This window comes from Nipponia nippon, unplaced genomic scaffold (genome assembly GCF_047370975.1).
Source record: "Nipponia nippon isolate SJK-2023a ecotype South Korea unplaced genomic scaffold, ASM4737097v1 scaffold_33, whole genome shotgun sequence".
Lineage (NCBI taxonomy): Eukaryota > Metazoa > Chordata > Aves > Pelecaniformes > Threskiornithidae > Nipponia > Nipponia nippon.
In genome coordinates this window covers 2242341-2255180 of record NW_028262351.1, presented here as the reverse complement: position 1 = coordinate 2255180, position 12840 = coordinate 2242341, and the positions used below count along the sequence as shown (strand labels likewise).

The 12840-nt window shown below is 44.8% G+C and overlaps 1 protein-coding gene across 9 annotated transcripts in view; it reads right to left on the bottom strand.

Moving 5' to 3' along the window:
• Positions 1 to 7723, bottom strand: part of LOC148054180 (CDC42 small effector protein 2-like) — a 92290-nt gene extending 84567 nt beyond the window's left edge. For 5 of the 9 annotated variants that reach the window (XM_087770789.1, XM_087770793.1, XM_087770792.1 and 2 more), the window contains exon 1: positions 5789 to 7723. The gene's annotated coding sequence lies outside the window, so the exon portion shown is untranslated. The other 4 variants (XM_087770791.1, XM_087770794.1, XM_087770795.1 and 1 more) reach the window with 2 other exon arrangements.
• Between the last annotated feature and the right edge of the window lie 5117 nt (positions 7724 to 12840).

The following is a 12840-nucleotide window of genomic DNA, read 5'->3' as shown; positions in this document are numbered from 1 at the left end:
AAATATGAAAGCCATAGTAACCAAGGTAATAGAAAAGACATTTCAGATTTTAAAGATACACTGGCTTTTCTATGGTGGTATCCAGAAACAAACACAACCATGAATGCAGTCTGCTAACATTTTAGGCTAGCACTTCTGGCAGCAAGACTGTATTGCAGAAGTGTTGCAGAAGCTTTCAGTGCCAGAAATGAATGGAATAAGGGTTTCCTCAATAAACTCAACTTGTTTGTTAGCATAAAAGCATTTCTCTCCCAAAATTCACTACCATTTTTACAGTATCTCCAGAAGAGACTGAAGAAAGTTTTTTCCACCTTCTTCCCCTTTAGCGAATGAAGTTATATGTAGTGATACTACAATGGAAAAGTGTACTGGTTTGGGCTGGGATAGAGTTAATTTTCTTCAGAGTTGTTTGTATGGTGCTATGTTTTGGATTTGTGACTAAAACAGTGTTGATAACACACCAGTGTTTTAGCTATTGCTGAACAGTGCTTACACAGCATCAAGGCCTTCTCTCTTTCTCATGCTGCCCCACCAGTGAGTAGGCTGGGGGTGCACAAGAAGTTGAGAGGGAACACAGCCAGGACAGCTGACCCCAACTGACCAAAGGGATATTCCATACCATATGACATCATGCTCAGCAATAAAAAGCTGGAGGAAAGAAGGAGGAAGGGGGGAAGTTTGGAGTTACAGCATTTGTCTTCCCAAGTAACCATTACATGTGATGAAGCCCTGCTTTCTTGGAAATGGCTAACCATCTGCCTGTCGATGGGAAGCAGTGAATTAATTCCTTTAATTTGCTTTGTCTGCACGTGCAGCTTTTGCTTTACTTAAACTGTCTTTATCTCAATCCATGAGTTTTCTCACTTTTACCCTTCCCATTCTCTTCCCTATCCCACTGTGAGCAGAGTGAGCAAGCAGCTGTGTGGTACTTAGCTGCCTACCAGGGTTAACCTAGAACAAAAGCCTTAGGAAAAAAACACGTTTTCATCTTTTTTCAGATTGTTTCAAGTTTGCTGTCAGCAGTTGGGAAGAACATGTTTCAATATTTCATAAGACTAGATGAGGAATAGTAACTGTGATTAAGAACCACAAGCCTTAATACCTTCTCCTTCACATGACTAAGTACATCCACCCACCATGTAGTCAAAGTCACATGACAAGAAACAGCTATACTTTGGCTACCTGAAGGGGGAAGTCCAGCCACACAATTGCAAGGGGACAGGGGAGGGAAAAGTTGCAGGGTTCTCTGTGAAGAGGCAGCAGGGAACGGCCCAAATGCACTGTCCTGCACCACTGTCTCAGACTGTCAGTTTCAACCTCCAAATATTTAAGATAAGTAAAGAAAGATACCAGGACCTCCCTTTTATTCTAGCTTTAAACACCCACACACCACCAAACAACATACAATAAGAAGACTGAAAGGCTGAGAGAGTTGGGGTTGTTCAGCCTGGAGAAGAGAAGGCTCCGGGGAGACCTTATTGCAGCCTTTCAGTACTTAAAGGGGGCTTGTAAGAAAGATGGAGAGACTTTTTACCAGGGCCTGTAGTGACAGGACAAGGAGCAATGGTTTTAAACTGAAAGAGGGTAGATTGGTAATAAGGATGAGATTTTTTTACGATGAGGGTGGTGAGACACTGGAACAGGTTGCCCAGAGAAGTTGTGGATGCACCATTGCTGCAAGTGTTCAAGGTTAGGTTGAACAGGGCTTTGAATCATTCTATGGTTCTATGACAGCAACCCCTATCCCCCCTGTGCTGCTGGGGGGCAGGGGCAAGTAGGAAGTAGATCAGTCAGGAGTGAAGTTGCCTCTCCTTCCAGTTTCTAAAGCAACTCAACTGTTTTTGGACAGAAGTAACCATGAAAGGATGTTCAAAACATTTCTAACTCTTTTCCCTATTGTAAAAAGCCACCTTCTCCACAAGCTTTGCTCAGACTGCTACACTGCAAATCACCACAGAGCTGACATGCTCACAAGGTCACAATTACTAGCATGCTTCAAAATAATTTATTTTGCCTTGTTATATGATAGTTTAAGCTGTCACTAAACCATTAGTGAAACACCCTTTAAATCAAAGATAATGTACAATACATCTGCAACATTTCTGGACTACAAACTACAGTTTCAGTGCTCTTCATTCAGCTAGTGTACAAATGAATTAAAATATTTTACAGACCATACACTAATTTTTTTTTAAATATATTTCCAATTTATGTATCTTTGGTATAGAGTTATATAAACTTCACCAGGAAGTTTCTTCAATACAGCATAATTGATTCGTTGCTTGGAAAGGAGACCACTCTTTTCCAAAGCAGAAAGCACATAGAAGAAGATCACCCACTAGCAAAAAAATGTTAGTTATCCAGGCAAGTATATTGATATTGTAGTTTCTTACCCTGGCTAATAGGGGAAATTAAATTTGAGCGCACAATGTAAATATTCACACACAGTTAAATTTATGCCCATATGTGGTGGGTTGACCTTGGCTTTCTGCAAGGTGCCCACCAAGCTGCTCTCACTCCCCCTCCTCAGCAGGACAGGGGAAAAAATAAGATGAAAAAGCTCATGGGTCAAGATAAGGACAGGGAAAACACTCACAAATTACCATCATGGACAAAACAGACTCGAGTTGGGGAAGATTCATTTAATTGATCACCAATTCATTCTGAGAGAGTAAGATAGCGAGAAATAAAACTAAAACCCACCATCCCTCCACCCTTCCCTTCTTCACTCCCAACTCTTCTACCTCCTCCCCACCCCAAGTGGCACAAGGGGAAATGGGGGTTGCAGTCAGTTTATAATGCTTTGACACTCTTTCCTCTTCACACTCTTCCCCTGTTCTAGCATGGGGTCCTTCCCACAGGCTGCAGTTCTTCACTAACTACTCCAGCATGAGTCCTTTCCACAGGGTGCAGTCCTTCAGGAATGGACAGCTCCAGCATGGGTCCCCCATAGGGTCACAGGTCCTGCCAGGAAGCCTACTCCAGTGTGGGCTCTCCACAGGCTGCAGCTTCCCTCAGGGCACATCCAACTGCTCTGGCCTGGGGTCCTCCACAGACTGCAGGGGGACAGCCTGCATCACCATGGTCTTCTCCACAGGCTACAGGGGAATCTCTGCTCTGTCACCTGAAGTACCTCTTTCCCCCCTTTCTTCTTCACCTTTCTTAAATACGTTATCACAGAAGCACTACCTAAGTTGCTGATTGGCTCAGCTTTGGCCAGTGGTGGGTCCATTTTGGAGCCAGCTTAAACTGTCTATGTCTGACATGGGGGGCAGCTCCTAATATCTTCTCACAGAAGCCACCCCTGCAGCCCTGCCCACGCTGCCCCCCCCCCCCCCCAAACTTTGTCATGTGTGGGAAAAATAACAGAAGATTGGCAAGGAGGATTGTAAACACGCTCAAGTGACTTGCAGCTGGGGTGTCAAAAAACACATATAATCATACTAATCGTTGTTTAGCCTTGTGTGTTGGACAAGTAGAACATCTGTGTTTAGATAACATAGGCCTGTGATAGACTTAGAGGCACCCTATCAAACATGCTTGAGATTCCTGCCCTGCTGTGGGAAAGATCCAAAGCACAGTGGTAAACTATGCCTGCGCAAATCCCTGATATACAGGCAAAACCAGCAGGTTTGGTGATCCTCTAGCATGGACCAAGCTCTGCAGTGCCTGCATCCCTGCTTGTGTGCCTCTGCCCAGGTGCTGCTTCAGGGATTCCCCCGGTTGGCAAGGTAACAAAAATAAATTTACTCTTTACATTTCATCCGTGGTTTTGTGGTTGTTCCTGCATCCTGCCTGTGCCAGCTCACACACCGTGTAAACCCAATACAACATACTAGAACTTATACACAGTGAAGGACCTCATTGCTTATTTGAATTGCTACTTAATTCATTGTCATAAGCATTTGCAAGATCACTTTCTGTAATTTCATCTTCAATATGCCCTTTCTCCCCCCCAAAAAACATACCAATTGTTACAACAGAAATTCACTTATTATTATTATTATTATGTCTTTCAACATTGTATCTATGTTTTGACAAAGTGGAAAATGCAACTTTCAGAAACAGATCCACACCTCCACTGAACTAATATTAATCAGATGACCTAAGTAAACGTCAGTAACTAAACATGCCTTGAGTGCAAAAAGAACACATTCTAACCCCAAATACTTCTGTACAACTGTAATACTAATGTTACCTTACATTTACGAGAGTTCCTTATACACTGATTCAAGTTTAAAAAAAAAAAAAGATACAACTCAGTCCTTGAGCATTAGAGAAGATCCTTCACACACAAAAAAAGAAACAGAACTAAAGCAACCCCCCCAACTTTACAAACACATTTACTTTTAGATTTTTAAATCAGTTAGTACAGTAAGGATATTTGTAATGGGTGTGAGAAAAATCTGTTTAAGGTTTTGTTTAAATTGCTTCTAAGAAGTTTCTTATTTTAAAAAAAAAAGTAAAAAAAACCCTACTCCATTCATCCAAGTTCAAAAACAAGATCAGAAGACTTATGATCTATTTTACATCTGACTTCAGAGTTAGAAGTCCCTGAAACTGATAGGCCTATGAAAGATTTATAATTTTGATAAAAGCATGAAGTTACATATACTACATAACAGACTAAAAATTAAATGCTTAAACCAAAAGATTACATTTCAAACCACCATGTTAAAATAAGAGTTTAGCTCTTTGGATACAAAATTAGTTTATCACTGTTACATCCCCAATGGCCTTTAGACACTTGGTTTTAATGGGTAGCTTCAAAGAATTTTTCTTCAGTGACATTCTGCATTTCACACCATTGTACAATAAGCTATACCATTATTTTAAAATGCGGGGGGGGGGGGGGGGGGGGGTGTCGCGGTAACAGACACTCGTGCCTCTTGCTCGGGAGGGAGGCACCGCAGCATCCCCAGCAGGCCACCACGCCCTGTGTTCAGCACAGGCCGAGCTCAGAGCCCCCACACAGCCTTGACTTCCCGCAGGTCTGCCATCGAGCAACCTATTCAAAGCACCACTTGCCCTCCCTCAACACAGTCTGCTCTCACATCTACCCGCCCCCCCCGGGGAAGAAAAAAAAAAAAAAAAACCCACAACCAAAAAAACCCACACCAAAACACCAACCCACCCACTAAGACCCTAATTTTTATAACTTACCAGAAACGCTGTTTCTTGCCGCTCTCTTTTTTTGTTCGTGGTTTGGTTTTTTGTTTGCTTTTGTTAGAGTGTCAGAAGAAAACGTTTTGTAAAACGCCTCGAGAGCATCGCTCGCCACGCTGTTGGCAAAGAGCCTACCTGTTCTGAGGGTAGATACCCCTGCAAGGGGGCTGTTCTCACAACGCCTCACCCGGACCTCGGCGGCCCCGCCGCCGCTCACAGGGAGCTCGCTAAGCCCAGCTGCAGGGCTGAGGGCTTGTAGTACGTAAGATACCGGTGGGCTCCTCGGTAAGGAGCCGCCTCCGGCAGGCTGGGAACTCCACGGGGAGAGGTTGCTGGGGCTGCCCCCTTGCTCCGCTCCGGTCCGCGGGCGGGGAGCCAGCAGAAACCCGAGCCCCCCGCCCGGGGGAAGGGAGCGACCAGTTCCGGTGCCCGAGGCGCAGCCCGACTCGCCGTCGGCCGCAGGTACCTGTTCTACGGCCCCCTGCCCAATCCGGCCCCAGCGGCACCCCTAATGGCGGGCAGGCCAGCGAGGCCGCTCCTCGGGCTCACGGGGGAAGGAGGGGGTGGTAAAACCGCCGACTAGGCTGGTGGGGGAACCCAAATCCCTGTCCCCGTCACTCACCGCTGTCCACAGTGGCAATCTCTCCTTGTCCACCTCTCGGAACTTTTTCCCCTCCTTTCGGGAGTCCTGTGCCCCCTCCTCACGGTGCTGGGGAGGGGTGGAGGAGAGTGGAAACGAAATCAATGGAGGAGGCTGGTGATGGCCGGGCGGTCACACGCAACGGGCAGGAGCGGCGCTAGCCTCTCTTCACCCTCCCGGCCGACTCCCCTGCTGTAGCCGAGCGCCGAACACTGCCTGCTGCCGCCGGCGAAGCGCCTTCCCTCCGCGGCGCGGCGAGCACGGACGAGAGGGTCTGAGGTGGGGAGGAGGTGAAAATGGCGACCTCAGTAGCGCTAGTGCGGCAATGGGAACGGATCCACCAGGCCAACTCGCTCCACGCTACTGGCTGTGCTCAGCACGACGAGGAAGACAGGGAACAAAAGAGACCGAACAGCAACTAGAGCAGTTGCTCTAGCTTGTCATCCCTTATATACAACCCGCGCCTCCGCCGCCGCACTTTCAAACCGCGGTCGGACATGGTTGCAGCGCCAAGGGCCTGGTGAGGCAATCGGCGCCGCGGCGCCCCCTGGCGTCGCGCGCGGTACTGCCGGGGCGCTGCAGGAGCTTCGCTGGGGGCGGCCGCCAGGCGGGGCGGCCACAGGGTCTGTGGGCCTCACGGCCCAGCATGGCCCGGCGCGGCCTGGGGTATATCGTCGTTTCTGCGGCCCCTCGCTGCCAGCCCGGGGCGGCGGGGCGAGTCAGTGGACGGCGGTGGGGCAGCCAGTGGGAGCAGGCCTGGCGGGTCCTCCCTAGCTGTGGTCAGTTATGTGGGGTATGTTCCTCCTACATGGCTCTCATCACCACGGGCCCTGGTCAGCAAGGCACTCCTAGAGCTTCCTCACATCTGCCTCATCCTGTTATAAAAGTGTTTTCCAAAATCATCTTAACAGGACATTTGAACCACCTGGGAAATCAGACTTCAGCTGGTGTCATGCATGGTCCTGGGGACAAACTCTCCCTGTCCACCAGAGGGCTTTCTGTGTCCAGCCAGGAGGAGAATCCTTCTCCCTGAGTAGGATTCCTCTCCTCTCCTTTCAGGTCCATAAAGTTAGGGAGCTGGGTGAAGCCAGCATTACAGATTCCTCCTGAAGTCAACTGAGAGAGAAGAATCTGGAAGAAGGAGAGGAGGGAGTCATCTTACCTGCTCAGATGCTCACCTTTGCTTTGTCAGGAAATAGCACATCCCAGGACAGTTAGCATAAAAAGCAGTTAATTCTCTTCTGGCATTCATAAGGCCTTGAGAGACGTGTGTGAAATATGTTCGTGAGAACTGATACGATCCAGGTCAGACCTTCAAGAAAAGAAAATGTAAACCATGACCAAATTCTCTGGCTTGTGACCTCAGGCTATTTACAGAGAGGCAAACCCTCTCTGTAAGTTGATGAACTTTCCCATCTTACTTATTCCCCTTGTAGGTTTAGGACTTCAGTCTATGGCAGCAATACAAACCTGACTTTGCAGAATGATTAGGGCTCCTGTTGAGTGCTCCACACCCATAGCTCTTACTGATTCAAAATAGGTATTGCACCACTGTGACTCTTGAACAGACCTCACTCCATTACATTGGACCTTCTTTCTTAAAAAAGAAGAAAAAAGGTTTCACTTTGCCACTGAAAGTGGCAAGCATGACTCAAACATGAAACTTGACCAATGTGCAAGATCAGATCTTCCCCACTGAGTGGCAAGGAACTGGTGGCAGCTATACCCAGAGACACCTCGGTTCTGTTGTGTTCCAGTTCTCCAAATTAAGAGAAGCTGCCATCCTCTTCCATCATCTCACCTGTGTGTTAGTTGTCTTTATTTTACAGATCATGCATGGTTCAGCTGCATGGGTAAAAATGGAAAATGTTGCAGTGTTAAAGAGTTTCCACTAAGCTGAACTTGAACAGTATAACAGAGAAAGAGACACAGAGACCAATTATAGAGTGGAAAGTTTCCTTGTCTATACCTAAATCAGCAAACTGTTATAAAACAGTCTGAAAAGGCTATCAAACATATCAAAAAGTATTAAAAAACTTTTGGTCTCTGTTTTTAGCCTATATGAATACACCTGATATTTAGGCTTATTAACAATATAGGTTTCATGTCTTTAATAAAAGCTGTATCAACCTTCAATTGGTTTTCCTTGTTGTCCTGGTTTCAGCTGGGATAGAGTTAGTTTTCTTCTTAGTAGCTGGTAGAGCGCTGTGTTTTGGATTTAGGATGAGAATAATGTTGATAACGCACTGATGATTTGGTTTTTGCTGAGCAGAGTTTACACTAGTCAAGGACTTTTCAGCTTCCTGTGCTCTGCCAGGTGCATAGGAAGCTGGGAGGGAGCACAGTCAGGACAGCTGACCCAGACTGGCCAAAGGGCTATTCCATACCATATGACGTCATGCTCAGTATATAAGCTGGGGGAAGAAGAAGGAAGGGGGGGACATTGGGCGTGATGGCGTTTGTCTTCCCAAGTAACCGTTACACGTGATGGAGCCCTGCTTTCCTGAGGATGGCTGAACACCTGCCTGCCGACAGGAAGTAGTGAATGAATTCCTTGCTTTGCTTTGCTTGTGCGCACGGCTTTTGCTTTACCCATTAAACTGTCTTTATCTCAGCCCGTGAGTTTTCTCACTTTTACTCTTCCGATTCTCTCCCCCATCCCACCGGGGGGGAGTGAGTGAGCGGCTGTGTGGTGCTTAGTTGCTGGCTGGGGTTAAACCACGACACTTGTTTTCTTGCTTTTTTTTTTTTTTAGTTTTACAGACTCTTTTTTATGATTTTGGACATTTTTCTTAGAGGCCTTTGTTTGTGCCACTGAGGTACCAGATGTGGTTATTTCTGAATTGCCTTCTGAAAGACCGTGTGAGGGGCGTTTGAATCAGGTCACAGATTTAGTCACTCATTTTCCCTTTTACAGATCCAGCCACTGAAAACCACCAGTCCCAGCCCTATGCCCTACTGATGGTATTTCACTTGCACATGATTAGATGATGGAATGTCATTATCTGATGAATACAAAGAACTGTTGCAAACATTGTTACTATTCTGTTTAAACCTCTCATTACTGTTAATGAACTATACTTCACAAGAATCCTGTCATGTAGAGAAAATATTATTATCCCCACTTTCAAGATGAAAAATTGCTGTATAAAGAGGTAGTATAGCTTGCCTCAGGTCATACATGTAGTATGTGGTAAACCCAGAAATTTAATCCAGAGTTTGAGTGCAGATCTAGTGTGGTGGGTTGACCTTGGCTGGCTGCCAGCCCTCCCTCCCCCAGTTGTTTTCTCACTCCCCCTCCTCAGCAGAACAGGGGGAGAAAATAAGATGGACAAGCTTGTGGGTTGAGATAATGTCAGTTTAATAAGAAAAGCAAAGGCCGTGTGTGGAAGCAAAGCAAAAAGAGGAAATGAATTCTCTACTTCCCATCAGCAGGCAATGTCCAGCCACTTCCTGGGAAGCAGGGCCTCAGTAAACATGGTACCTTAACCACAAATGCCCCCCCCGCTCCCCCTTTCTCTCAGCTTTTATTGCTGAGCATGACATCATATGGTATGGGATATCCCTTTGGTCAGTTGGGGTCAGCTGTCCCAGCTGTGTCCCCTCCCAGCCTCTTGCCCACCCCCAGCCTACTGGCCTTTGGGGGTGGTGGTGGTGGAGAGAAAGCCTTGAGGTAGCCAAAACATTGGTGCATTATCAACACTGTTCTAGCCACAAATGCAAAGCACAGCACTATATGGGCTGCTATGAGGAAAGTTAACTCCATCTGAGCCAGACCCAGTAGATCCAGTCAGTCTAACCACAAGCTCATTTTCTTTATTAACCGCTCTTTCTCAGGACTTCTCTCCTGAAAAATGTTTGGGAGAAGGAGCAAAGCATTACTGAAGAAACCATGCCAACAGAATTTCTGTTGAGGAACAGCTCATGCAGAAAACTATGTAGTTAAATGGAGGTCTTGTGAGTAGGCATATTTACACAGAAAACTTTCTGCAGAAACATCATCCTGTTTTGTTAAGTGTATAGACCAAGAAGGGGGACAAGCATGCAATATGTCACTTCAATATTGTGCATCTAAGACATGTGACATAAGTAAGAACTTCCAGCTCTTATTGGCCAAATTTCATGCAGGAGCATGTGAATCATAGGAACATCACAGGAATCTTAGGCCAAACCTGCTGACACATCAATGATTCCCATAAAGGTTAACCCACCACACCACATTAGGAGTACCACTGTATTTTCTTAAAGAGTTGTGGCATTTTTATCATACCCTGTCATGATACATGGTTTGAGCTGCTCCCCACAGCCATTCCTCTCACAGAACAAGGATGTGTCAAGTGTGTACATACACAGCTATCTGTGTTAGGTGGTTCTGGTGCAACTTCATAGTTTTGGACATCTCCCTTGCCCTGTATCTCAGCAGACACTCGAAGGGGAAATTCAAATTGTAACTGCTCAGCAATGGTAATTCGTGACCCAGGAATGATCTGGCCTGGCAGGCAAGAAGGCCTAACTGCAGAACCGGTTAAACTGGCTAGAAGCAGGAATGCCAGAGGCAGAACAATTCCATATAAGGGAGCATAAATTCCCTTGCTGATATAAAATAAGAAATGCCACAGTATTGACTCCTAATGATATGATTGGTGCTGGCGCAAGCGTATATAAGGAATCGTCTCATGCGCATCTCTGCAGACTCCCTGTAGAACCACTTATGGTGGTAAGGCTCTGTACAATGCATTGTTCATTAAATGTCTTTATACTTAAGCACAAACGTGTGTTTAATTCACCTCAGGGGTACAATAAAAATTTCCCAACACACTAGAGTGCCAAAAGGCACATTGAGTAGCCCCAGTAGCATAAGCCCATAAGAAGCCAACCTCTCCAAACCAGGTCCAGCAGCACAGTCAGGAGATTCATCTACACTGCAAAAGAATGTGCCAAATAGTTGTCAAAAGACAGTCATGTGCCAGGCTGCTTTTGGCAGGGATGGTGCATATTTATCTGCCACAGTTACTAACAGAGTATTAATGTTGTGTGGGAGAGCAAACTGTGTATAGAGCCAACCATGCTTGTAATAAACTCAATTAAACCGTCAATAGATTGCACTGAGTTGGACAAATGTGCTCTGACCAAGTTTGTACTCTGCTTTATTACAGCTAGTTCCTCAAGAGCACAGTCATGTTGCCTTTACCACTTTCCAAGTAGTGTCCTCCTGACTAAATAATGACCATTCTCCTAATTTCTTTCTCCAGTGATACTTACCCACATTACTGACTACTTTTACTAAATACTTATTCCATAGCCAAAGTTAGTAATAGGCAATAACTTCATCTTTCAAAAACAACTTCTTCTTTTACTGCTGTCCTCAGGGCCTTACCTAAGCATGAAAAATGGCTGAGCGGAATTAACTCAATATTTATATGAACCTTCGATGATAAATGACATTCTTCCCACCCTGTGTGCCAGAGTGCTTCTTAGCATACTAAACACATCAAATAGAAATCCATCATTTGCTGGCTTTGATGATGTATGTGAAAGAAATACTTTTTTAAACTAAAAAAATGCTTTATAACTCCAAATTTAACGATACAATGCATTTTGTTTTTTTAAATGAACAATAAAATGAGCATGTTATCTGTGGCTAAATAGCAGTGTGGGGGCATAACACTCATAAACACCATAGGATTCTTCTATTTCTGGTGTAGCCATATACAACTCAGTGAAGATGTGGACCAGCAATTACAAGTGGTTAAGTTACCTTTTCATTGAGCTGCATTAACTGATCATCTGTGCATTCCTTACCTGTGGCAACTGTGTACTTTCATGAAGGCAGTCTAAACAAATGTGTTTTATTTTGCAGTTGCCACAGGCAAGGAACTAGGGAGTACAGTCAGTTAATGTGACTCAGCTAACAAGAGGAAACATTCTGCTCATTCAATCACTTGCAAGAGTCTGTCATAGCTGTCAACTTTCAGAGGAGCTCAGCACAAGGGGAGGAAGCAAGTATGGCTTCTTACTTGTCTTCTCATCCACATGCCACTACCTAAAGAATTGCTGCCTTTGAAAGAGAAAGCTATTGGTGATATTTACCTTCCAGTGTTTTCTCTAAATGGTTACTCCCTATGAACAAATCAGGGTAAGGGAAAAACATGCTCTTTCTAAAAGAGGCAGTAGCTTGATCTAGAAGTCCTAGTAATCCTTCTAAATCTGCACAGTTTGGATACAAGCCCCTCTACATGGCAGCCTGATGACTGTCCTCTTGACTCAATCACTTTTCATTCAACATGTAAAGGCCTGAACTTGGCAAACAAGCTCAGACCTTTTCTGCATAATAAAAAGAAGATCTATGATGTGTAGAAGTAAAATAGTTAACACTTCATAGGCCTTTGCAGGCCTCATTAGTTAAGAAATACATCAGCATGACCTAACAGCCTCACCAAGTCATGATTTGATTTAATTAACACGATCACACAATTTGATTTAATTAACAAAGGAGTGAATTGTTTGGGGTATTAAAAAAAGAGGTGCTGTCTAGAGCTTCCTTATCTGATGGTCTGGAACCTCCCTATATGAAGTAATCCACATGTTACTTGCTCTTTGTTGCAATTTACTATAGTCCTGCATATCTGATAAGCTTTGGTGAAGAATGAGTTGTATAACTTAAAGGTATATAAACTCTGTAACTGCCCCATTTGGGCAGAGTTCATATCAGCAGAGGCTGTCACTCTGCTGCTCTGTGTTCTCTCCTATAGTTATAGTAATAAACTGCTTCTGTTCTGACCTGATCTAAGTTGTACTCCAGGTATTTTCGTGACAGAAGGAGAAAAGCTCACCAAGTGCAGATCCAAAGGGAATTTCTCATACAATAGGAATATTTCTATCAGAAAGGAACTTTGCTAAATAGCTATAACGAAAAGAAATATGATATAGTTGCTTCATTGTGAGCCTGCAATGAAAACTCTGTATGATACCTTCATTCATTACCCTTTTTTTTCTACCCCACAAACAGTAGCATTTTTTTACACCAAGTATAC